We start from the raw sequence: 27,629 nt of genomic DNA, 5'->3' as shown, positions 1-27,629 counted from the left end.
CCGTGTTCACAGTAGTTTCGAGCCGCGCCCTGAAGCGGGGAGGGCGGCGATCGAACTGTAGCAAATAGCCCTGTTTTATTGTGCTTAACATCCATTTGCATATCCCTGGGATAGCTTCCCACGCTTTGAAGCGTAACGCTAGAGGGTGAATGGCCGAGTCGCCCTGATTGCCGTACACAGCGGGCTGAACAGAATGTGTGAGCGCTTATTGTGCTTATGCATGACTGCTCGCAGACAGCAGGGACATGCTGTTCTGTGAGTGACTTCCGATTGAGATGAATGGGGAAAGAGTCACATCTGTTAAGTGATGCGCGAGCATAGTCACGCGAGCACGGGACTTACACATAGAGAGGTGTTTGCTGGCCGTGTGACAGAGCGGGCAGAGAGGGGACGCACGACGGGCTGCGTGGCGCGTTTATTGACTCTAACACTCGAGCGGGCTGTGCCCGCTTTATGTGAGTGTGCTCTGATAGGAACACGGGAAGTGTAATGCTTGTGTAGGGGTGAACACTGGATTGTGGGCACATTTTCTACATATAAGACATGTTTGCGTATCAGTTCCCCTTCGACTCCGGCGCGGGTCCTGCTGGATTCCTGGGCCGATGAGGAGGCTTGTGACCACTCCTCGCTGTCCGAAGCCATGATGGAACAGCCCTTGTCCTCCGCCTCGCTCTCCGAGGTGGCAGCAGCGCGGCCGCTCGGCGGCAACTGCGCATCCCGGGGGGGCGGGGAGGGTGAACGCGATGCTCGAGGGAGAGGCTCTGGCGAGACAGTCGCTTCTAAACCCGGTTCCGGCAGCCTTTGGGAGCGGCGCTTCTTCGGCCGGCGAAACAGAAGGCGGCGGCGGCTTCGGTCCTGAGCGCTGAGTCGAGCCCGCAGGGTCGACATCGGAAGCTCCTCGCAGAGGTCGCATCCGCCGTCAGCGAGGCGAGCTCTGCATGCCCCAGTCCCAGGCAGAGATCGCCAGATGATGTGGCGGTCTCCGCGCTGAGAGGGGTGCGGCATGAACCGCAGGTCGCGAGGCATCTTTAAAAGACGCTCGTGCTCTTTTGTGAAGTTCACTGAGGAACTAGTTTGCTTTAAAAGGATACGTCGCCGGATGGCGTAGCTCGCAGGATGGCTGAAGGTGGCGGCGGCGGCTTCTTCGGCGCTGTCCAAGCTTACTTGATGCCCCTCGAGCGGCGACGCGGCTTCTTGCAGTTTCAGTGATGCGAAGAGCTTCGCTGAAGAGATGAAAATCAGGGTTCCAGCCTACTGAACTGCGCTTATATGCACCCTAGCCACGCCCATTCTGGCGGGCTTTGGGACAGTGAGCGCTGGCGCTCTCATTGGTAGCGAGTTCACGTAAGTTCGTCTATAGGCTGCAGCAGTTGCCGCAGAGCAACCAATGAGCTCGCTAGCTAGCCCGCTCAAGGTCTGCAGTTGCTGCACTGCGTTGACAAATGATACAAAATTAAGGATAATTTTTTGGCTTAAATATCTCAGAAAAGATGAATCTTTCCCGTAGCGTAAGCTAGCTTACGCAATACGAGAGAACCTCTCGTAAGAGAACAGTACTGTGTACAAAAAAACATGGTATTACCTAGGTAATATGTCAAAATAACATGGTTTCACCATGGTAAAATGTAAATGATTTAAATAAAACATAGTAATGTCCGAAAACATGGTATTACCATGGTACCATGTAAAAAATATATAAATAAATGTAAAAAAAAGTATATATATATATATGTATTTAAATAACCATTGTTCCATATCCAAAAAATACATGGTATTACCATGAAACTATTTCCATAAAAACATGGTATTACCATGAAACTATGTCCATAAAAACATGGTATTACCATTGTACAATTTAAAAAGAAATTGACATATCACCATGGTACCATATCCAAACAAAACAAATGAAAACAATTGTGGTAGTACCATGGTACCTGGTCAGAAAACATAGTAATATCATGTTTGAAAAACCATGGTATTATAGTACCACGTCCAAAAAATATGGAACTACCATGGTGCGTTGTCCAAACTACCTTGGTACGATGTAAAAATCTAGTAATGTCCAAGAACCACGGTGTTTCCACAGTACCATGTCCAAAAACCATTGAATTACCATTATACCATGTCCAAAGTATCATGGTAGAACTATGGTACAATATCAAAAAACATAATACCATGTTTGAAAAATCGTGGTATTATGTTGCCATGTCTATAAACATGAAATAACCATGGTGCCATGTTTTGTCGCTGGTGTGTGGGGAGTGTACTGGCGCACTATGTCTGCCGTCGCATCATCCAGGTGGATGCTGTATATTGGTGGTGGTTGAGGAGAGTTCTGTTCACTGTGTTAAGTGCTTTGAGTGTAGTGTCAGAAAAGCGCTATATGAATGTAACGTTCATTCATTCATTCATTAAAAAAACATAGTTGTACCGTGGTATGATGTAAAAAAAAACATGGTAGTCTTATGTTATAATGCCAAAAAAACATTTGTATTATCATTAGGGCTGCAACTAATGATTATTTTGATAATCGATTAATCAAACGATTATTAGAATGTATTTATTATTCGACTATTTGGTGATTATTGCAACAATTAATCATTAGCTCTTAACTGAGTTTTCAGCTTGTGCCCTGACTTAAAAGGTTGTATTAAACATGCTAACTAACAATAAAGAGTCAAATAAAGAAAATCATCTTTTAGAAATACCTCTAAATGACATTCACTGAATTAAATGGAAAAAATACTTTTAATTAAGTTTCATTCAGTAAAAAAATTACTGCAAAAAATACTATTGTTATCAAGTGTTTGTTTTGTTTTCCATTAAAAATGGTCTAAAAATCCTTAAAACAAGATACATTTAATTGAGAAGCAGCATATAATATATTTAGACTTGCAGTAAGAGAATGTATCTTAAAAATAAGTGTATTTTTATATAAAAGTGCATTATTTTACTTGGTTATACTTCTATAAAAATACACTGATATTCAAGACCTCTTCTCTAAAAGCAAGTTTAAACATCTTATCAGAATCTCTATTTACACTAAGTGCAAATAGCCCATCATATTGGCAGAGGCTATTTATACTAACTTCGCCCACCACTGCTCAGACCAAACTCAAGACAGCCACAACAGATTTATTTGGGGGTCAGCTGCTGAAATGAAGGTGTGTATATTCGAATATTTTTGCGATGGGGCAGAGATGTTAAACTGGTTAACGGGTTAGACATTTAGTGAATTAAGAGTTTAGATAACTAAGTGACTATTCGCGCTCCAATATTCTGGTGGAAACACAGCATTATATGACAAATTGCGCCCCCACATGCAGCTGTAGTAGCTCTGGATGTAACAACGGTATGTGTATGTGTTGTCACGCTGAAGATCCGGGTTTGACTTCCACCCCATCCCAATTTTGGAATGCCCAATTCGCTACTTAGAAGGTCCTCGTGTTGGCGCAGTTACTCAACTCAATCTGGATGGCAGAGGACTAGTCTCAGTTGCCTCCACTTCTGAGACCATCAATCCGTGCATCACGTGCTTGATTATCACGTGCTTACTCACAGCATGTGGAGGCTCATGCTACTCTCCACGATCCACACACAAATTACCACATGCCCCATTGCGAGGGAGAATTGCTAATCATGACCACGGTCTACCCTCCTTAGCAACCGGGCCAATTTGGTTGCTGAGGAGACCTGGCTGGAGTCGCTCAGCACGACCTGGATTCAAACTCACGACTCCAGGTGTAGTAGTTAGCGTCAATACTCGCTGAGCTACTCAGGCCCCCATGTCTCTACTCTTAATATTTCCTATAATACTACTAATAGTAATAAATAAAAGAGATTCCTCGCAGTGATTTGGTCACAGTAAAGGTTGGGAGTTGAGAGAAGGATTTGATCCAGATAAAATAAACCATGGTTTTACTGTACAGTAGTAATATTGCAGTAACCATGTGTTTTGGTGGAAACTATATAGTATCGATGTACTAACAACGGTGTTACTACAGTAACACGTTGTTAATAGCAGTTAATCCTGTCATTTAGTGTTCAAGTCTAGGTAATTATGTTAACAAAAAGCATATTGAGGTATGAACCAAACCGTGGATTTTGTGTATCATTACAGCCCTAGCAAAAATATAGTTATGAAAAACATGATTGTACCATGGTGCCACATCCAAAGTCAAAGTACAATGATACCTATACGTAAGTATAATTAAAACAACTTCAGGGCAATATTGGGGGAATGAGCATGCTTTAGTAATGTTCTATTAGTCATAGGTGGGTTTCCATCCAACTATTTTTATGCACATTTTGAAATTGCAAAATTACAAAATGTAAATTAAATGTGCTAGGAGGAGGTAAATTATCTAGAGTTACGCATTAGATAAAATGTGCATTAAGGTGATGGAAATTGATTATTTGCAAAATGATGACGTATTTTTACCATTCGTGCATGTGTTACGAGTGTGCGATAGCTTGATGTGACTAGCCCACCGCATTGTCTGACCTTGGCACACAATTCTTTGAATATAGCGCTTGTCATTCGAAAGTGTTTAACCCATAGCTGGACGATAAATTGGGTCCCCACTATCCGCCAGAACAGTTTTGAGAGCAGGCGCTCCCAGATATGCGGAGACTGGGGGTGTGTGGGCATCTCAGCTATTTCTATCAGATGTTACACTTATTCTGTGGTGTCTCATGGATGCATTTAATAAAATTAGATACTTGCTCCAATCTTGCAAATAAAACTGTCCCCAAAGCAGAGAGAGGTCATACAGCTGCTCCATCATGATAATCTGCATTACGTAGTGGATGAAAACATGCAATAATTTGTATTTTAGAAATGTGCTTAAAATGGAAACCCAGCACTTGTCTACAGTATATTGAATACTTAAAACCAAAACAAAACCACCAAAGCTACTAAACCCCAGTGTATGAGAGTTCCTCAAAAGTGGAATAAACAACAGCCTTACTGGCCTATAATCAGATGTAAAAGTAGCCAAGTATTAACTGAATGATTTCTGTCCATCCTTGAGTCATCCCATCAGACCAGCACTAGTGTGACTGAAGGAAAATGCAAACAGATTTTAGTCGAAAAGGAACACCATGTTGACCGAGTTTGGCCACGGGCACAGGGCAGGTTGGGGGTTCTACAGTAAATTATATTAGCCTTAGCACAACATAAAGTAACCAGGAGCTAGTGCATTACATGGCTGGAGACAGCTACCGTGTGATGGGCATCTGTGAGTGGGAGGGTGATGTCAGGATCTGTCACGCTCATCGTTTCAGGACAATGGGGGCGCCAGCTGCTCGTCTCACCTGCCACATCCCGTACACAGCTGACTCAAATGGTGATCCAACAACACATCAAAGCCTGCCATTCCCATCTGTGCATTCAGCACTCTAGACTGAAACCTGGTTAGGTACAACACATTTTTTAAAGACAACTCATAATGCTTCGTACAAGATAGCAAATATGTAAGATATTGTACGACTTGTACAAAAAGATGCAACTTTAATTCCCAAACCAATCAGAAAACAGAATTTAAAATCAATACAATACAGGCATACAATTTTAGCTAGCCTTCGATCCAAAACTTTGTTTTAAGAAAGATAATATCAGTGAACAAATTAGTTACTCATTCCATATTTATTTATGTAATACAAATGATCGATGTATGCCAATATTTTGTATTACGCTTCTCTCATCTTGTCCCAAATCCTGATGTTTTCTTTCTTCCATGGTACAGAAAAGTTATTTTCCTATTAAAGTCATGGATTAGGTTTAAGGTTTGTGTAAGTGTAACTTTATGATTAGGTTTAGGTTAACAGTTAAATATAGAAAAAATCCTAATAACATTGTAGTTGAAATTGAGTAAAGGGAGTAAAAATCACATACGATTCCTTACGATTTCGCTCTCTTGTACTATTATTGCATCTTGTCATGAGACCAGGTTGGTTAGGTATCTAAATTTTTTGACATTTTGACACTTTTATTGATAGAAGAGTTGTTGGAAGACAAAATAAATAAATAAATAATGGTGTAGAGTTTAGCGGGATCGAGAAATGACATGCACACAAGACTTGAACCTGTTTCACCCATACAGGCAGCACATCTCAACAGCACCAAACACAAGCTAACCCATAGACCACAGCACCAACACTTTCTTGGCTATACTGTATTTGTCAAAATACTAAGGCCAGAAACAAACATTATGCAAGAACACAAACACAGATGCAAATGCTTTGCCAATATATTGCAACCGTTCCTGATGAACAAACGTAAGGCTGAAACATACTCTATGCAATTTTGTGAACACTAGAGCTTCTAGCTTCAAGTTCAATTTCGTGTGTGGATGTTGCATTCCAAAATGCGTCATACCTCAATTCGTAACACAACGCAAGTATGCGCTGCCTTCTCATCATTGCCACAAGGGGCTAAATAGACCTTATTCACAGGAGCTCCATCTTCGGTTTTTGGTGGGAATGACAACAAGGCTGTGAGGAACAGTTTCTCAATAGGCTGTACAGTTGTTTAAAGTTTTTTTTGCTATTTTTGCTGATGCAACATTGAAAAAATATATTACTTGCATTTGTGTACACACTTGTGTAAAGTATTTTACTGGCCTTAATTTGCACAAGTAAGTGCTACCCTAGCAGGTCTACCCTAAATTTAGTCTACCCAAAGTAAATATTTATTGCTAAGATGTTGCACTTTTACAGGTCAGGAGACTTCTCAGCAAGGGCGGTACTTGGGGTGGGTGTCTGGTGCTTAAGCCCCAAATGTATTTATTGAAGCCATAAATGAATGTATCATCTTGTAGGCCTACTACTTGGGTACCAAGTAAATATCAAAATACTTTGTACAACAGTTAGTTCCGCTCCTCGAATCTGATTGGACGAAAGACATTCCAAGAGTCCTGATAAAGGAAATATTGCAGTACTAGAATGCTTTAATGTTTGTGACATTCTAAATAGTTATGAAAGAGATTTGAATGTATTCCCCTTAAAAATTACACATTTACGCCAAAAGGAGATGATGATAAATGACCGCTTTTTGGTGAGAGAGAGAGAATTGGCATTCTCTGTCAGTAAGTGGATTTACTCAGCATCGGCATTGTCTCTCATGCAGCCTCCACCTGCTATAGGAATTATCTCAAGTTTACTGGGAGATACTGTACACAAAAATGCCCCCTCAAGTCACAATAACGACTGGGAAGCTGGGACTGTGAGATCATTTTGATACCCGAGATTGCGAGTTGTGAGGAGACATAAACTTTTAACATGGTAGAGGAGAGTACGGTGTCTTTGTCAAAAGAAGAGTTCCCTCAGAAATATACAAGAATGAAACAGGTGTCCTCCAAGTTTTCTCTCCAACTACAAACATTTGAATGTGACATACTCCTTAATGCAACTACAGAAATGGGAAGTAGGATCATTCTGATGGCAGCCTTATGCACTTTAAGATCGCCCATAGTGAATTATTACCACACGACAGCTGCGGAATAGAGTTAAACTCACTTATTCAACATTAGTGTTCATCAATACATCAGATGCAGGTTATCACATATGATCAGTCACTCTCTCTCCCTCTCTCGCTCTCTCTCTCTCTCTCTCTCACACACACACACGTCATTTTTACTTTTAAGAAAACAGTTTAAGCTTCAATTTCTAAAGTGACACTTTCAAATTAGTAATGAAGGCTTACACCTGATCCATGGAGTAAGATAGTATTTCAACACACAAGAGGGTTTTTGGGATGCTTCTTGGTTATCTCTTAGTTATTTATTTACTTGTCTGTTGAACTGTTATACAAAAGCAATATCACACTCGCATCCATGCTGTTTTGTCCGTATATCAGCACGGCTTTGATTACCTGCGACCTGTGCTGATATACGCCCGTAACAGCACTCTTGCACGTGATGTGATATTGCTTTAGTATAAAAAAATTCTGTAATTCTAAATACCGACCCAATTTTGTACCAACACATCTCACTGGTGGCTGATTTTCAACTCATGTGCATGTATGTAAGAAGAACGCTTGCGATTCGCGATTGCGGCTGTGCGTAAATTGTCAAATTACCTGTCTTGGCGAGACAATTTGTTGGCTTGATCATTTTGGTCATCACAGACACAATTCCATTAACACGTTTTTTTCCTCATAAGCGCCTATTTTAACCTATTTAACATCTAAAGTAACTTAAACAATACCATAAAAAACTTTTTTTTTTTTTTTTAGCATATCTGAGGCTGAGATAGAAGTTTGGGGGACATTTGGTTTTAGTTTTAGTAATATTTTAAGATTTGCTTTATATTAAATGGCACATCACAGATGTAACATTTCAATTTTAATTATAAGGAGTAATATAGTACAATATTTCATCAAAATATGACCCCACGGGTATCTACAGAGGTCTGGGCTAATGGTGCGTTCAAGTCAAGCCGGAATTATCATGTTTACGAGATGAGCGCACATGATGAGAGCACTCAGGATTTTCCTTGAGCCCTGACTTTAAGCGTTGGGAGCATGTCGATTAAAGAATCATGGCGGAAGCAAATTGGTATCGAGACTATTTCAGTTTTACTTGTGGATTATGACTGTAGGTTGTATGCTATAAAATAAGACTCATTTAGACAGGCGTGTGCAAAAAAACGACACTTCCCATCATTATACATTTGGTGGCATGAGAAAGTTAAAATAGATAGCAAGGCTTTGCTCTTTATTTTGTAGCATTGGTGCTAAAACTACTTCTTTTCATTGTCAGTAAAGATAGAAATAGCACAACAAGTACATTATTTCTCACTAAAATGACCGGAATGGCCATACCATTGTATTTTTTATCCATAGCTTTGGAACCTTAACCCTATACTGTACAGCACAAGCTGCAGACCAACATCAGAAGAAAAAAAACTTAGCAACTTATAGAAATGTACTTGTGCAATTAGTGACATGTTTTCCCTGTAGCTGTGGATTATCTCACTCTCTCCATTGGCCCTCAAATCAATAGAAAATCATTAAACTCTTAAATAGGTGCTCAACCAAAAGCTTTGCCGTATTCTGTACCTTGAGCGGACTGAACCATAGGGGCTGGGCTCTGAAGATAAGCCATGAGGATCAGCCCAGCTGGTGGGCACTTCCGTCAGCCACATTACACCCTAATAATATCCCAGTATTTGTTGCACCTACCTTGGAGCGCTGGCTCTCATAGGGTCCTGCTGCAGGTCTGCGTGTCATCAGCATGCTGTGTTTGAAGATAGGCCCTGTGTGTTATTATATGATCTAATGAAAGCCAAAGGAGAGTGGAAACTTCAAATCCCATTGGGAATATTACAGTCTACAGGCACAAATATCTCTATGCACCCGAATTACCTGCAAGCGTTAAAGGCATTAAAATCATGTCATAATGTATACGTGTGAGAAAGGCGTATTAACTGACTTATGTGTTAGAGGGCGTAAAAGTGAGTTTCAATGCAATGCATTTCTTCTTAGCTCTTTTGGAGGAGAGTTCCAAGTCATATGTGGGAACCAACATTTCATAGAGACTTGGAGGGTGGGTTCCTTTGACATATACTAGTAAGCAACCACCTAACAACCACTGTGAATACCTTAGCAATTGCATAGCAATATGCCAAAAGTCTGAATACCTACAGAATATTTGAAGCAGTTGTTGTGAGACAAACATGCTGTGACTGTTGTGAATGCTAATGTTGCTGAATCCTCAGCTATCCAGTGCAGATGCCACAACAGGTTTGTATGTGAAAGAACAAGAAGTAAGGCCTCCTGGTATATTGCACTCCTCCAGAAAAAAAATATAAATAAAAAGGCAAAAAGCAAAGTGTTTATTTTCATGTTTACACCGTTTCATATTCACAGCGCTGGTAACAGGATTACTCAGTGACAAACAAGAATTTGTGGAATTCCCTGACTTCTTGCATCTGTTGGTTGCCTTCTTTAATGGAAAAAAGAAATCCTCAGTATTACAGAATTCCCAGTGGTAACATTCCAGAAGCCCCTCAGGTTGGAGAGAGAACCTCTGTGCAGCGTTAGATAAAGCTGCAGTCTGCAGAGGGTCTGGCTGTGGTGGAGGGAGTCAGATAATGAAGCATGTTAGTTAAATTGCAAAAGGGCCCTTCTTTTGCCTTAGTTAGACGATGCCATCACAGCTGAGCTTAAACATATAAAATCACTCAAAAGATAGAGAAAGGAAGAACGAATGCTCAAACAAATTAAATAATGAATGAAAGCAAGAAAAAAGAACTAACGAATGAATGATGGAACAAATTAATGAACAACTAAAAGAGTAAACAAAAGAATGCAAAAAACAACAGAATGGCATGAATGAGAGAATGAATGAAAGAATAGACATACTGATGAACAAACAAGCAAAGAAACAAAATAATAAAAAAGAGAAGAACAAATGAAATACAAAAGAATGACTGAAAGAGTGCAAAAACATACAAAACAATGAAACTAAAAGCAAAAGAATGAAAGAAAAACAAATGAACTAACAAACAAAGAAACAGAATAAACAAATAAAATAGAGGAAATGAATGGAAAAATGAGAGAAGGAACGAAAGACTGCAAAAAGAACAATCAAAAGTGTTTAATGAATGCAAGAATGTAAGAAAGAACAAACAAACAAATGAATGAACATAAGAAACAAAATATTAAACAATTAAGAAATGTAAAGAATTCAAAACAAAAGACTGAAATGAATCAATGAAAGAAAGAACGAGAAAGAAAGAAAGAAAGAAAGAAAGAGAGAGAAAGAAAGAGATATTTGGAGCACTGTTCTTTAACAATGGCGATGAAAGACTCTGACGCTTGTTCTCGTCTCTTGCTATACATTTATTATGTGCAGATTCTGTGCTGTAAATCTGGGTTATATTACTTCTCTTAAGCTCTGTGTTTATGGGACAGGACTCTGGGAGGCCTCCAACAATGTCAGTGACAAGTTGCGCTCCCATTTATGGCTTCCTTGGCTTGTTCCTGAAGTCCACAGACTGCTAACTGGAAACAGACTGTAGATGATGGAAGTTTCAGTATGCTCAAAGTTCATTTTTACTCCATGACTGACGTTTGTGAATGTCATCTGAAATGTTGCATGTTGTCACGGTAGCGTCATGAAGGATGGAGATGTTACAAAAGCTTATTGGTCTTTAACATAGTCAACATGAAATCAAAAGTTACCCTATTTATTTTCTTAACACAATGCCTTTGGTATTCCAAAGAAAGGAAAGGAAAATTTGTCTTTGTTATAATTTAGCAAAATATAATAACTTACTCTGTCTTTAAAACAATTTTCCTTTTCACCTGACATTTTTGATACCTCCCATTTATTTAACCCCTCCCCTCAAACCAACCAGCTCCGTTCTGGTATACAACGCCCACTTTTCCATGATCCAATCAATTCTAGATGGAAAAAAACCATCCTACATTTTTTCTTATTAACTATCCAGTTTCACTCAGAAATGAAAATTCTGTTATCATTTACTCACCCTCATGCCATCTTTCGTCTGCCGAACACAAACAAAGCTCTGTAGGTCCATACAAGGCAAATGAATGGTGACGATCCAAAAAGGAGATCAAGTCAGCATAAACATAATCCATGAAACTCTAGTGGTTTAATCCATTCTGAAGCGATCCAGCGACTCCTTTTTCACAGGACAAAAGTAAATCTTGCCATTGCAGTCTCTAGACATGATCATGATTTCAAGTTTGATTACACTTCCTAGTGCTTGACGCATGCACAGAGTGCTAGTTTTTAGCGCTAGTGCAAACAGTATTTGAGAGTTTAAAGGAGCCAAATCATGCGAAACAGAACTTTCATGCTCATTTATTGAAAATAAGTGACAAAATTATTAATTCTGAAATCATTATGGCTGTAATGTCACAACCACAAGCACATTAATATATGTTAATTGAAACATTTACATAAATACATATTCAGTATTCTGCAACTTGGCCCACCTTGATGAATGACAGTGTTGTGAACTTTGTTCATGAAAGAGGTCAAGTTAAAGGTACAGTGTCAGAGAGAGGGTTGAAAATAGTTATGAACAATTTTATTATGACTGTTTCTGATGTGAGATATTTTGACTAACAATATGAGTAGGCTTTAGAGAAATAAATTCAAATTTTATCCACGGAACAAACTCAAATACAAACTTAAATAAATCACATATTACTGGTAGGCCCAAATGACAAACCCAAGGCGACAGGGCAAAAAAACTGTGGTGAGTCCAAACACAAGGATGTTCTCTTTTGTCTGTACTTATCATTAGAATGTGTCGATGCATCCTAACCAGCCGCAGCGGCTGCCAGCAGTGAGTATGTTGAGGATTCTGCACAGATGGTACTGCGGGCGACTCTGCTTTGCCAGTGTTTCTAAGCTTAATCCCTTGGTTTTAACAAGGTTACCTGTTTTACAAACAACATTAATTGCCATTTTGTATTTGCAGCACATGCATACCAAAAGCATCTTCGATAAAGAGTATGGAAGATTTTAAATAAAGGGGTTGGTTAATTTAGGGCAAATAAGCTAGTGCTACTCTATATAGGGTGAGTTTAGATGATCCCAGCAGCATATGCTGGTAATCACCGCTGCTTTGTGGATTTGCAGACATGCATGCAACAAACAGGCCACTGCCAGCATTATGCACCGTATGTGCTGTTTATGCTGCATTGCTGCCTAATGCAGTATACATGGGTCTCAATGCACAGCGGTGTGCAAACCTAAAAAAGTGCCTAAAACTCCCGATGCTTAGACTACTATTTCTATTGGACTTTATAGATTGCAGAATTTTAGCATTTGGAGGTACAATTGTTATGATCCCATCAGCTTCCCATGATCCCATCATGACTGAATTGATATCAGGCAGGGCTGTAACCTTCGAAGACATTTCAAATGAGTGGTCGACCAATATAAGCCAATTGTTTATTCTTTAAGGGTTTTGTTTGGTCCCTTCCGAATGTGTGGTTACATCCTTGATATCAGGTAAAAATTATTTTTTATTTTTTAATTTTATTTTTTAATAGATGTCAGAAAGACAGTACCCTCTCTGCCTCTCATTAAACATATTCATAAATAAATGCATAATAATAAAAAATATATTTATAGAATTCATCAAATCCATTGAAATGTTGCTTATCTCTTAATTATTAGACCAATGTCCAATTTTTTGTTGATCATACTGTATATAATGATACTGAATGTTGTTTTAGGGACAAATGTGTTTTGTTTTCGGTAAAGAACCACATACTATTCTATTCAATGACCTTTAGCTCCCTCTAGAGCCTAAAGATACATTGCACCTGTTTCCCAAAAACAACTGGCCTAAAATGTTGCACAGTTTTAAATTCCAGTTCCAAAATGAACAAATAATCTAAATAAAACTCTTTAAAAACTAAACATTCATAATGGCTCTATTTAAAACTACGAGGACATTTTGTCCTGGTCGCTACCCAGAAAATGGACCCGGAAACAACTTACTGTATTACAAAGATTATTAAGAGACTTTTTTTCAGGCAGCTGTTTTGAATAATTTTGAGCATGTCAAGTTTTCTAAATAAATAAATAAATAAATATGTAAATAAAAAGAAGAAGAAGAAAAAGAAATCAGTCTTTGCCAAATACAATTTTTGCTAAATTTGACATAATATCGGTTTGATATTATTTCATTTTTTTAATTTGCTTTTCCAAATGTTTTACTTAAAATAAAATAAAACCACAACAATACAAAATATGTTTTTTTTTTACATAATACCAAACCAATTTTTTTTTTTGCCAATAAATATACATCACATAATAATTAATAGGAAGAAAGACAAAAAAGGAAAGAAGATGGAAAGATGTGAAAATGTTAATTGATATCTTGCAAGATCATAGTATACATGAAAGAAAAGAATGAAGGTTTTGTAGAATCTATCGAGCCCTGTGTATTTTTACTGTTTTTGTATTGTATTTAGGCTATTCTATTTATGTGGATATGTATGCGCTTTAAATATAATTCATATAAAAATATATATATTAAGGGATGCGGTTTACCTGTTTCCAAAAATTAACTGCCTAACCCTACAAAATAATGATGTACCATTTAAAAATTAAATAAAAAAATATATTACATTTATTTACTAATACATGGTTTAAAAAGTAAAATAAATAAATAAAAAATACATAAGTATTTTCTACATTCCACTCCTTTTTAATGTCCTTTGAGGAGACTTTTATTTTGCTTGGTATTTCCTCACAAGTAAGTGGACCCGGAAATACCATTTATATTAAAAGTGTCGTATTTGAGTGGCGTTATATTGGGTTATTGGCTCACAGAGGCCCACAGACACTATGGCTGGAAAAAGAGCTCTAGTGATTCTGAAGAAGGGTGCAGAGGAGACTACAGGACTGTTATCCCTGTAGATGTCATGCGCAGAGCGGGGGTCTGTACAACACCACTGAAACATGTTGCGTTGTTTCATTCGAGTGCACTGCCAGTGTGTGCGTGTCTTTGGTCAAATACTTATATGTATGGGAGTGTTCTGTAATTGGATTTATAAATAGATTGCATTTAAAAAGCAATGACACATTTCTATTGTACTAGTTCTTGCATGGACATTCTTAATGTGTAACGGTTCTGTATATGGTCACACTGGCGACAGATCATGAGCTGTCAGTATTTTAATGCCAGTATTTTAAATAGTATTTAAAAGTGTTCTGCTCTGCTGCAGATAGTCAACTGGACTCTGACAGTACATGATCAACTAAGATTGTATGGGTAAATTAAAAGTAAATGGTAGTTGACTTGACATTTCAAACAGTGACTGCAGTTTTTTACATATACACCGATATGAACAACAATAAAACCACCTGCCTAATATTGTATATGTCCCCCTCCGCCACCAAAACAGTGCCAACACACATCTCAGAGATGATATCTCTTTTGTAGAGAGTGGTTATCTGTCTGTCCATTCTCTGCTGACCTCTCTCATCAACAAGACATTTCCATCCACAGAACTGCCGCTCACTGGATGATTTATTTATATTTGGTACCATTCTGAGTAAATTCTAGAGAGTGTTGTGTGTAAAAATCCCAGGAGATCTGCAGTTACAGAAATACTCAAACCAGCCCATCTGGCACCAACAATCATGCCACGATTCAAATCACTGAGATCACATTTTTCCCCCATTCTGATGGTTGATGTGAACATTAACTGAAGCTCCTGACCCGTATCTGCATGATTTTATGCACTGCTGCCACATGATTGGCTTATTAGATAATCACATGGATGATTGTTGGTGCTAGACGAGCTGATTTGAGTATTTCTGTTACTGCCGATCACCTGCGATTTTCACATACAACCGTCTCTAGAGCAGGGGTGGGCAACTATTTTGTTAAAGGGGCCACATCGGGCTTTAAGTAGTGCATGGGGGGCCACGTTGTATTACCTTTGAAATACAATGTTCTGTATTGATTTGGTTTTTGTATCTTTTAAGGCCGTGTATTCAATTTTCTGAAGTGTATCTCTGATTAGTGAGACTATTCTGCAATTGCCTTAAGTATTATATTGCTCTACAAAGGAAGATACTTTTCTATCAGGCATTAAAAAACTGAATAAAGGCTGAGTTTTACCATCTAAAAGAGTCATGATGCGGGTTTTGATGGTTTGACTTTCAGCACACAATTGAATAACACAGGCTGCATGACTATGATAAATGATTACTGCAAGAGTTAGATTAATATACAGGTGTGAAGGGACTTCAGCATTTCTAAATTGCACAAATAAAAAAATTACATATACATATTCATCTCTGGCTTGCTTTTGCTATCATGTCAATGATGCCGAGATCTACTTTTATATTTAATTTAATCACTGAGAAGGTTTACCTGCAAAATTAGTAGCACCAAACATCACAAGCAGCCTCAAGAATGGACACAGAGTAGCCGTATGACACTTTTTCTTGAGCAGAATATTGCACTACAGATCGCTAAGTTTGTTCAAAGGGGAAAGCGAGAGCTATAAAGAGCGCACTCACGTGCATGGTTGCCAAATTGCACAAAATAAGTATAACATATATAACAAATATTTCCAATTTGCGCAAGTATAAATCTTTGGGGGGGGGGTTGTGTCTCTTATCTGGCATCTCTGAGCATGTTAAACGCTTGTGGAGATGCGTTAGGTCCCAATGCAATTCAAAAATATCCAATGAAAAAAAACCGCTTTTACGATAAATGAGCCGCTTTAAACAATGTGGAGGGCCTGATCCAGCCCGCGGCCCGTAAATTGCCCATGTCTCTAGAATTTACTCAAAATGGTGCCAAAAACATTCAGTGAGCGGAAGTTCTGTGGACGGAAATGCCTTGTTGATGAGGGAGGATGACTGGTTCAACAGCTCTGTACAATTGTGGTGAGAAGAATAGACAGACTGCTAGTCTGAGATGCGGGTTGCTGCTATTTTGTTGGCAGAGGGGGACATAGATTAGGCAGGCAGTTTTAATGTTTTGGCTGATTGGTGTATATCAAGTTCTTACAAACTCATTGAATTAGAGATGTGTGACATTTGGAAAACATGGAGTGTTTGTACTTTTAAAAATGCATTTGTCACACTGCAGGACTATGATCCACAATCATTTGCAAAAAAGAGAAGTGGTGACCAGTTATAAATACGCTTTAACTTATACATCAATTTTAACCTAAAATCTCGATGTTGAAAATTGTTCTTATACCCAAAGGCACATTCACTTTCAAGAGGCTGAATTAATCAAATTAAAACAATAAAAATGTGCCTGTCCTATTATTTAAATAGAAATAATAATACAAAAATTGCATGTCCTGACAAATACTTACCTTTAGAAGATATTTTGTGATACAGTAATATCTTCTCCGTGGACGAAGAAGGCGTGGTCAAATATTGAGCATGTGTGAAACTAGCTAAAAACTAACTGCCAAGCAGCCTCTTTTTAATGCTGCACTTGAGGGTGTGTTCACACTTAGCAGGTTTGGTTTGGTCTGTTAGTGCGGTTCATTTGAACAAGTGTGAACGCTGCCATCCGAACCTGGGTGCACACTAAACAAGCAAACCGAGACCCCCTGAATAGTTGGTCTCGGTCTGCTTCCAAACGAACTCTGGTGCAGTTCGATTGATATATGAACGCAGCATGGACCAGAGACATCAATAACAGGGTGTGATGTTACAAGATGCGACCCTAAAAATCACGTAATTTGATAACATAGAAAGAGCGGTAAGTGTGGTGTATGCAAATTAAAATGAGCAGTGGGCAAACATGGAGCAATGAGGAGGTAAAGTTCCTTATTAACATTTAGGCGGTCAAGCATATTTCCAGTATACTGGAAAAAATGCACAAAAATGCTCAAGTGTTCAAAATGTTCAGGTTAAGGGAAAGTAGGTCCAACGAGCACAATTAGCCCAGCAGCCAGCATTGTTTTGGATGTTCGGCAGGTTTTGTCTCAAAATATTGGTCATAAAAGCTGTCCAATCAGATTGTGACCTTATCCTTATGCTTTTTGTTTTGTATCTTTAGGTTCGGTGCTAAAAATGCCAGTGTGAACGCTAAGCGAACCAGGACTAAATGTATAATTTTTTTTTTGGTCTGGACCAAGAGAACCGAATTACATGTATGAACACACCCTTATACTCTGTGAGAATGAAGTTAAAATGAAACTTGCTGCTAAAATGTTATCTTTGTCCATTGTGATTATTCAGTGTAGCTGTGTACGAACACAGACTATATAGCAAAGGCGAGCCAATTCTATTAACATAAATGGGAACACCCAGTGGTCAATGGATGTTGAATGGAAGTCCCACCTTACAGGTAAAAGAACCAATCACCGCTTGTCAATCAACTCAAGAAAGTACATGCGCTTTTTTTTATATAAGCCGGGAAAATTGTGTTTTTTGCGTTATCTGAGGTAAAGAAACTAATTTTATGATTCCAGTGTTGTCCAATGTGTATATATTTGATTGTAATCTTGACCAAATGTTTTGGAGATTTTGGTCTTTCCCTATTCAAGTAGATAAGAGCTGCACTTGTATGCCACTTGGTTACATAGAAAATATAGCTGCCCAAGAGCGTTCCAAAGATGGCCGCCAGTGGACCGATGTAGAAAGACTTTGGTAGGAACCAAGCAACTTTCTATTGGTCAACACGGTGAATTTGCCTGTCAAAGTTCACCAAACTTGAACTTGCTCGAAATAAATGATCGCACCGATTCCCATTGAGATGACTGTATTTCGCCTGTTTTATATTTTAAATGATATTGACATGTGGGGTCAGAAAAGGTCTGTTCTACATACATCGAAATGTAAAAAGACACATTGCATCAGAGAGAAATTTGTATTGTGAAGAATAGGCCTATTAGGCTACAATTCATAGCACCTAAGTAAGATAAATGTGCATTTTTTTTTTTTGGTATTATGAAAAGGGATTCATGGTATTAAGCAGATATGTCATGAATTTCTGTCTTTTCTTCTCTTTCATAGATTGGTGTAACTGTGGCGGGTCTGGCGGGTAAAGAGCCAGTGCAGTGCAGCCGTGATGTCATGATCTGCCCAGACTCAAGCCTAGAGGATGCCCGTAAACAGGTTTGGGTTAACTTTTCAGACACATTTAGACGGGTATTTTAGTCTTTTTCAACTTCAGTTTGCATCTAGGTGCTCAAACTGTGGGAAACTGACTTCATACAGGGACCCAAGCGGCATAGGGCCTTTAAGTGCATGTGCTACAAGATTTAAAGGATTATTCTGATTGCACTTAAAGTAGAGATAAAGCAATATGATTTTCAGCAATCACAGGTAAACAACCATAGAAATTGTGTGTTTTTATTTTTAACATGTCTGACCATTATAGCATCACCTATTGTTCGGTCTACACCAAATGTTGCATGCTCTTTGGAATCATGTTTAATTTGATTTCAGTCGGAGCCTTTGTTTAGGAGTTATTGGCTTTTGGGTAAACTAAGCCACACCCATAAGTTTAAATGACCCTATTATAGCCATTCTAAAATAGTTTTTTTTATAATTATTGATCTTGAAGTTCAGAGAATAGTACTACTCTGGTTTTGTCGAGGTTGAATGAAAAACCTAGGACTAGTTCACAAAAAAATATCTACATTTTTAAATAATCTCAAATATTTAATGAACAATTTGATTGACACCAATGGTCCTTGAGGTAAAGTTCTTCAGAAGAATAGAGGAGATCTATCATATGATATGTGACATGCCTCATAATATTCAGCAATTTAAATGATTGTAAAATGCTAAAAAAATATATATATATTTTTTAAATATACTTTGTTCCAATCGGCTTTTGTTAACCTTGTCTAAAAGCTGCAAAAAATTGATTGGTCGATGGCGGCCATGTTTTTTGAGATATGCAACTGTCCTAAAGGAACTTGGACAAAGACACTGCATGCAAAATTACAGGTCGATCGGACCAATGGTTCCATATTTAGAGCCATTTTTAGGTTTTATGTCACCACTATGAATCAGATGCAGTTTGTTCTCAGAATGACACCATATATAAGTGTACCAAATGTGGTGATAATATATCATTCTGTTCAAGAGTTATAACTGTTTTCGTAAAAGTGGCCTTGCACACTGCATATGTTTTGGCATACATTTTTTACGATGAATCGAAAGCTTGAACTTTATTTGATAAGTATTAATATTTAGACTCTAGAGAATCTTTCTGCACTGGTTAGGTTCCAATCAGGCGAACGGCCTCAGATTAGTTCATTTATTTATTTATTTATAAAAAATAAAAATAAAATCCAAAATAGCAGGAAAATGAAAGGGCATAGCAAACATTTAGTCGGGAGTTTTAAGATCAGACATAATCCAAGGAATCACAAAAAATTTACTTGCATATTAAAGATATGACCCAAAATAAAAAAAAAATTCACTTTAGAGCCACCTATTGGCCAATCAGGTCGATTCCATGTGCATGGGTAGTCGGACGGGGTACCACCATTATCCAAAGTTTCAAGTCTCTAGGCCTTACGATACGGTCTGCATGATCGGTTTTAGAGCAGAACATTTTAAAAATAACAATCATGACAAATAATATAGGTTTCAGCACTTCGTGCTGTTGTACCCCTAACAATTTAATAATTGACCATGTAAAAATTATACAATGATAACATTTAAATGAGTTCTCCTTAATATGTGCTAAAGAATAATAGGGCAATAGACAAACAAAAAAGCCAAATGATCAATAATTTCATTGTTACATGTAAAAAAAATATACTGAATTCAACATCAGTGTGAAAATGAATGAATTTGTGAAAGTTCATTAAGGATGCATTGAGATGCACTTGAAAATCAAGTGAATGGTGTAATGTCTCCATCTTCTGGCCAAATAATGACATGCCAATGACAACAGTTATTAAAAAAAAACAACCTAATTTAAACAAGACTTTCTCAAAATATTTCAGTTAAACAAGTCCGTATCAGCTATAGCCAGGCAATAAGATTTTATTGCCAAATTATTGAAAATATCGATTGTTTACCTGCTTATTATGATTTGCCTGGTAATGTAAATGTAATGCTCTTATGTAATTTGTTCAACAGGGTCCATATGACGTTGTTCTTTTACCAGGAGGTTTGCTTGGTGCTCAAAACCTTTCAGAGGTACGAATACTGGTATTAATGTGTATTTTGCTGTTAAAGGGACAGTTCACCCAAAAATGAAAATTCGCTCATCATTTACTCACCCTCATGCCATCCTAGATATGTAAGACTTTCTTCTTCCTAACACAAACAAAGATTTTTAGAACAATATTTCAGCTCTGTTGCAAGTGAATGATGTCCAGAATTTTGAAGCTCAAAAAGCACATAAAAGCAGCATAAAAGTAATCCATAAGACTCCAATGGTTTAACCCATGTCTTCAAAAGCAATATGATAAGTGTGTGTAAGATCAAAATGTAATTCCTTTTTTATTATAAATCCCCACTTTCACTTCCACATTCTCCTTTTTGGCGATTCACATTCCTCATGCATATCGCCACCTACTAGGTAGAAAGGAGAATTTGTAGGGAAAAAAATTTATTAAATATTGATCGGTTTCTCACCCACACCTATCATATTGCTCCAGAAGATAAAGATTTAATAGAGTCTTATGGATTACTTTTATGCTGCCTTTATGTGCTTTTTGGACCTTCAAATTTCTGGCCACCATTCACTTGCATTGTATGGACCTACAGAGCTGAGATATTTTTCAAAAAAATCTTTCTTTGTGTTCAGCAGAAGAAAGTCATACACATCTGGAATGGCATGAGGGTGAGTCAATGATGAGAGTATAATTTTTTTGGGTGAGCTATCCCTTTAAATGTAGTCCATAATAGAGATTTCACACCATATTTATGTTACATAATATGATGTTGTGTCCTTCAGAAATAAAATAGAAAAACATGTTTTTCATTTTGTGAAGTTAGAAGTTTAGATGCATTGTGATATACAAACGATGCATAATTATGTAAATGTAACAGGTGTTGTGCCAGTGATTTTAGTAATGCTTATTCTGTATGTGTGTGCTGGAGTCTCCTGCTGTGAAAGAGGTGTTGCAGGACCAGGAGGGCAGGAAGGGTCTGATCGCAGCAATCTGTGCAGGTCATCTTCATATTGTGACCTCTCTGCACACATTAATTAACCTTGCCCTGGATAAACATCATTTAGTTAAACTGCTTCAATGCTGCTCCATTAGCCAAAATGTCAAAACGAGAAGTCTTATATGACCTTTTTCCTGCAATAGGAATTTCCCAGATGGCCTTTCTGTAATGTAGGACATTTTTGCCCTTGTTTTACACCTAAACTGCCTGGTTATTTTTTTTAAGGGGACTGTTCACCAAAAACAATTATTAAAAAAAAAAAATCTGTCTTCATTTACTCACCTTAATGTAGTTCCAAACCTGTATGACTTTCTGTCTTCCATGAAACACAAGGAAACTAAATATCGTCCCCTCCACCCTAGAATTTATTTTCTGAAATAGTTTTGTGTTCCCTCGTAATAGTTTTGCATATGGTATTTGTAGTAAAACCATAACCACAAAATGTACCATGGTTTACTACAAATACAAATGGACAAAGGTATTGCTATGGAAACCCAAAATAATTACAAGAATGCAAAACATATTGCGAGGGAATACCTACATTTTTGTGAGTGAACGCAAAACTATTTCAGAAAATAATTTCCCTTCCTGTCCTATAAAGGTACCCTTTATCTTGCTCTCCCACTGATCATCTGATTCAGCACCGGCCGTGCACCCTCATGCCACCGGACTGACTTACACCCCCATCTCTGGAGGGGAGACGCTGCCCTTCCGGCTGTTCTGTCAGCCGGTGGTCCACCCCGCCTCCTGGGACCTTGGGGGAGAGACGAAGGGAGGCATGGAAAGAGGGAAAGTGTGTGAGAGAGTGAGAGATAGAGATAGAGAACATGCTGTCGCCCGGCCCCCTCCAACAAATCCCCTTCTCGGCAGACGGCAGCAGTTCCTCTGGCTCTGCGGCCTGCAGCATCCCATCCGTCCCCAGGCAGACGCAGTTGCTCCTTTGGCGGACGGCAGCGGTGAGGACTCAAACAAACACACACACATGCTGCGTCTCTCTCGAACTGGCGCCTCCGGCCCCCCCTTTATCTCACTCTCCCGTTGACCATCTGATTCAACGCTGGCTGTGCACCCCGGCCACGCCCTCCTCCTCGTCACAGAGTCACATGAGAAACAATGCCATTCAATCATGCTATTGACATGATACAAACTTGTGTGATGTGTTTTAAAGGCTCAAGTGAATCATGAATTAGATTTGGGAGCTGTGGCAGTGGGTAAGATTATCTGTAAATAACAACTTTTCATTATGCTTTCTTCCAGGTGCTTTTATGGTGCATTTCTCTCTCTCTCTCTCTCTCTCTCTCTCTCTCTCTCTCTCTTTTTAAGCTGTCACATTATTATAATGTTGGATAGAAAAGAACAATTTTGACTAATAGCTCAGTTTGTGTTCTATGGAAGAAAGTAAGTCTTGGAATGACATGATGTGAGTAAATGATGGCAGATTTATTTTTATTTTGTGAACTATTCCTTTAAGAAAGCTCAAATGATTATAATTATAACTGCAGATCAGTAATACTAACATTTTAAAATATAAATGATGATGATAATATAAGTAATGAGTAATAATTGGAAATATTAAGCATGTCTATCTTCATTTAAAAGCATATTGAACACAGGGATGTGTGCTATCAGCTTTGCCGTTCAAGGGCTTGTGAAGGACACTGTGAATGAGGACAGTGAGCCCATGTGGCCGAAGAGAGCAGAACAGAGTGGAAGGCGTCCCAGAAAATGGCAGATGTCCCCTTAGGAATCTATAATGAACAGGAAATGGCTTCTTTTTACTGCTGTGAAATACCTTTAAAACACAGAAGTCTGTAGCTGCTGTTTTAAGGCCAAAACAAATTCTGTGCAAGTGCGTGAGTGCTGATGCTTCGAGCTGTAGGGATGTGCCAAGTTGGTTTGGCATGGATTAACCGAAGGGCCATTTGCGCCGTTGCCCACAGGCCTCAAAACCCAAGGGGCCCGAGGTCTAAACTATTTTTTTATATCTCTTATGAAACCATGTAAATGTCATCCTTATATTAAATAATATTTGTTTGGCTGAATGCGTTCTATTTTTATTATTATCATTAGGCATGGGGGCCTCCATGGTGTACCAGCCCATGGGCCTCTCTGTTCTTAATCTGTCCTTGAAGGTGGTTGATATTTATAATAAATAATATTTATTTTTAGTGATTGTGGTTTTAATTGTAGACATAATTCTCAAATTAATTTAGAGATGCAATTTCTTAGGGAGCATATTTGTGTGATGATAACTTGCTGTGCTTAACAGTAAATAACAGTCAGCACAATAAATCCCTCTGCGTGATCTTTCATCTCCTAAAGTTTTAGGTTTAGTCTGTTTTTACAGTATAGCGCTGCATCAACAAAACACTTAGGATGATCACTGTCGTCTATTTGTGATGTACTGTGGACAGATTAATGTCTTTTGCTGATACTGTCTGACACTGCTTAAATAAATAGTTGCAGTTAAAAAGGTTTAAAGTGCTTGATGTCGTGAACTAGATGTGGACCCGCAATATTGTCTAGCAGTTCTGCGCTTTTGAATGCGCAGCGAGGAAACACTTCAGTTACATTGATGTGGGTCATTCTGTGTTCAGTTTTGTGCCGCTCTGCAGTGGATCCTTTCTTATTTCTTACTACTTTTTCTTTGATAGTTTTGTGCAATACGATTTCATAGTTATTTAGCCAATTTATTAGTTTAATATCCATTACTTACCATGTTGAAGTGCTGCACTTAGCGTCTGTAACTCCCTCTAGAAGGTGTCTGATCGATTATGGAAAATAGTCATCTTTGCACATCCCTACTGGCTACACAAGCTCCAATCCATGTGTAGTTGTGTTTTAAAATTTGTCAGACTGCAATTCAAAATACCAACACTAGTTTGCGCTGCATTCTCAACATTGCCACAACTTAGTATGAAATGTTTGCCTCTACGGTGTTTTCTATTTTAAGTCAACTACTTCCATGTTGGAGCTATGGTTTGAAGATAATATTGCAAAAATTCAGTGTAATGTCTCAAATATTAGGTAACTCAATCGCTCCCCGAAGTACTGACGTTTGTTACCACCACATTAACGCACGAATGCAAGTGATTGTATGTTTAATTGGACCGCGCTTGCGTCTGCATTTACGGATTTGCGTTAATGTATCTGGCCTTAAGGAAACTCACGCCGGAACTCAACTCTCTCATGAACGCAAGGACGGCTGTTACCGGAAGCCAGTGATTATAGTTTATAAAGTTATAAATATGGATATTATTCTCACAAAAACGCATCACTTTGCTTCAGAAGGCCTTTATTAACCCCCTGGAGATGTATGGATTACTTTTTTGATGGATGGATGCACTTTTTTGGGCTTTAAAATCTAATGTACCGTTCACTCCCATTATAAAGCTTGGAAGAGCCATGATATTTTTTAATATAACTCTGATTGTGTTTGGCTGAAAGAAGAAAGTCATATACACCTAGGATATCGTGAGGATGAGTAAATTATGGGATCATTTTCATTTTTGGGTGAACTAACCCTTTAAGACTTTAAGTTATTGAGTTATTATACCTGCCCATTGTTCATCTCCTTTGTGAGAGACTGGACGACTCACAAGCAACGGCTGTAACAGAAGAAGCAAGGGTTAGATCGTCAGTAAACGTCCTGCCAGGGAAATTGTAATCACTAGACTGCACTGGGTGCCTGCCAAAGTGCACAATCAATAGTTAAGAGTCTCTTTTCATTAATGTTCAGATGAGCTCCGTGCAAGGCCAATGTGAATACTGGTATTTTTAGACCCATCTCTTTTTTTACTCCGTTGCATTTCTTCTTCAAGTATAGATTGCAGAATCGGATGGTAATTGCATACAGTTAATTTTAGAATAGAAAATATTGATGTTTTGCTGATAGCGAAATGTTGTGCACAATTTAGAAGTCACTTTGCTATTCCCAGGTACTGGAACTGAACACAAAATCAAATGTGATGCACTCCATCAATATGAGTCGTAAATAGCAGTGGGAAACTTTTAATTTGGTCAAAAACGTTTTGACTGTTTTAGGTTTTCTGTTGTTTTTTTATTTAAACAAAGTCTAAGCTTTCAAATTAGGTCAATGTTATCATAAAATTCAAACGTTTTCAAACGCGCTGTGTCAAATCGCTTAAGCTGCAATAGATATATGCGGGAGTGCCTTCTCCGATCAGCACTCCCCATTTACCTTGAAAAAATTTGCTCTGGAGAAGAGAATATAGCTTAAAGGAATAGTTCTCCCAAAAATGGTACCATACGACTCAATTGTTTGAATTCTCTTCATTTAAACAATTGAGTCGTATGGATTACTTTTATGCTACCTTTATATGCTTTTTGTCTTTTTCCATTCACTTGCATTAAAGGACCTTCAAAGCTGAGATATTTTTCTAAAAATCTTTGTTTGTGTTCTGCAGAAGAAAGTCAGTCACACACATCTGAGGTGGTATAAGAGTGAGTTAATGATAAGAGAATTTTTATTTTTGGGTGAACTATCCCTTTAAATTTTAAACACCATCGCTTTCAGAGATGCAGCAACAGATGCGGAGCGTATACAACTTATTTCAGAATATTTTAGATGGTGGATGTGCAATCTCCACGTAGATCTGTGAATTCCATCAAGGATCAAGTGCTTTGTGAGCCCAAATTGATATATATGCGGTTATTTAATGACCCAAGTCAAATAAGCTCACCCACAAGTCTCGGTGTCCATACCCAAAAAGGTCTATGATATTCAAGACTCTAGATATGGATCGGAAATCTTTTTTAAATGCAGGTATATACTGTAGAATTTTTTTTTTCTCCTAATAAGTCATCCACTGTGGGCATATCATAAGTCTGATTGCTAAGGAAAGTAACAACACGTCCCAGAAAGTACATTTTAAATTTGTTTATCTGCTAAAAGTACATTATTATTAAAGTTTAGGAGTATGCTAGCTATATTGATGGTCTCAAAGCAAACACACATGGATAAAAAGCCACGTATGTGTTCATTTATTAATCATTTCGTTTTCTGATCTGTTTCAGGCCCAACGGCTCTCTTGGCTCATAGCATTGCTTACGGCAGCACAATAACCACCCATCCAGTTGCCAAAGACAAGATGATGGCTGGAGGTAATGTGTCTATTAGCCTAATTAGAAGTACACAGGCCCTTTATATCAATGCTGCAGTCTCGTATGCTGTACAGAGTCAATGCATGCTGTAGTCAAGTGCGCATGATCAAGCATCCAACAGAGGGGGCTATAGATTAAAGCAATATGGCAACCATTGGCCAAAATAACACAAATCAAATCTGCAATTTTCAGGATGGAATCCTAGCAATCGTCAACAGGATTGCATTGTTGTATTGTTGCATACTGCTCATTTTGCCAAATACAAAGTCTAGGTAATTTATGCATAGATAAAATCCACATACTCTGCACAGTATAAATTATTTTGACATTCTCTTTTTTTCAGATCACTATAAATATTCAGAGGCACGAGTTCAGAAGGATAGCAACGTGATCACCAGCAGAGGTCCAGGAACCAGCTTTGAGATTGCCTTGACTATAGTCAAAGAACTAATGGGTGCAGAGGTTTCTGCTCAAGTGAAAGCCCCACTCATCCTGAAAGACTAATCAAGCTGTGAATATCTGCACTGTTTAAAGTTGCACTTACAATTATATTGTGCTGCCAATCTCAAAGGAAGTTGAATTTAATTGTTTCTAGCCTGTGGTTTTCTAATGGGAGGAAAAAGAGCATTCAATATTTATTCTTAAAGACTATCCATACTGTATCAGTCAAGGTATATAGATAATTTTGTTGGCATTTTACAGCTTTATGTGATATAAAATTCCCAATTCTGTAGCTTTGCACTTGAAAACGTCTGTACCAGAATAAAACCAGAACACTAAACTTGTGGTCTCTCTTTATAACTCTTATAATTCATTAAATATATCACAAACAGATTCATGTTTGAAGTGCTTATTAAATCTAGAGCACATTGAAACAAAAAAAGC

General features: G+C 38.1%; 1 pseudogene; it reads left to right on the top strand.

The window, feature by feature from the left end:
* Positions 1-14,342: 14,342 nt before the first annotated feature.
* LOC127625739 (Parkinson disease protein 7 homolog) lies at positions 14,343-27,512 on the top strand (annotated as a pseudogene).
* The last annotated feature ends 117 nt before the right edge of the window (positions 27,513-27,629 follow it).

The sequence above is a fragment of the Xyrauchen texanus genome, chromosome 32 (genome assembly GCF_025860055.1).
Source record: "Xyrauchen texanus isolate HMW12.3.18 chromosome 32, RBS_HiC_50CHRs, whole genome shotgun sequence".
NCBI classification, from domain to species: Eukaryota; Metazoa; Chordata; class Actinopteri; order Cypriniformes; family Catostomidae; genus Xyrauchen; species Xyrauchen texanus.
Note: the sequence above shows the minus strand (reverse complement) of the source record. Positions and strands in the feature narration are given on the sequence as shown.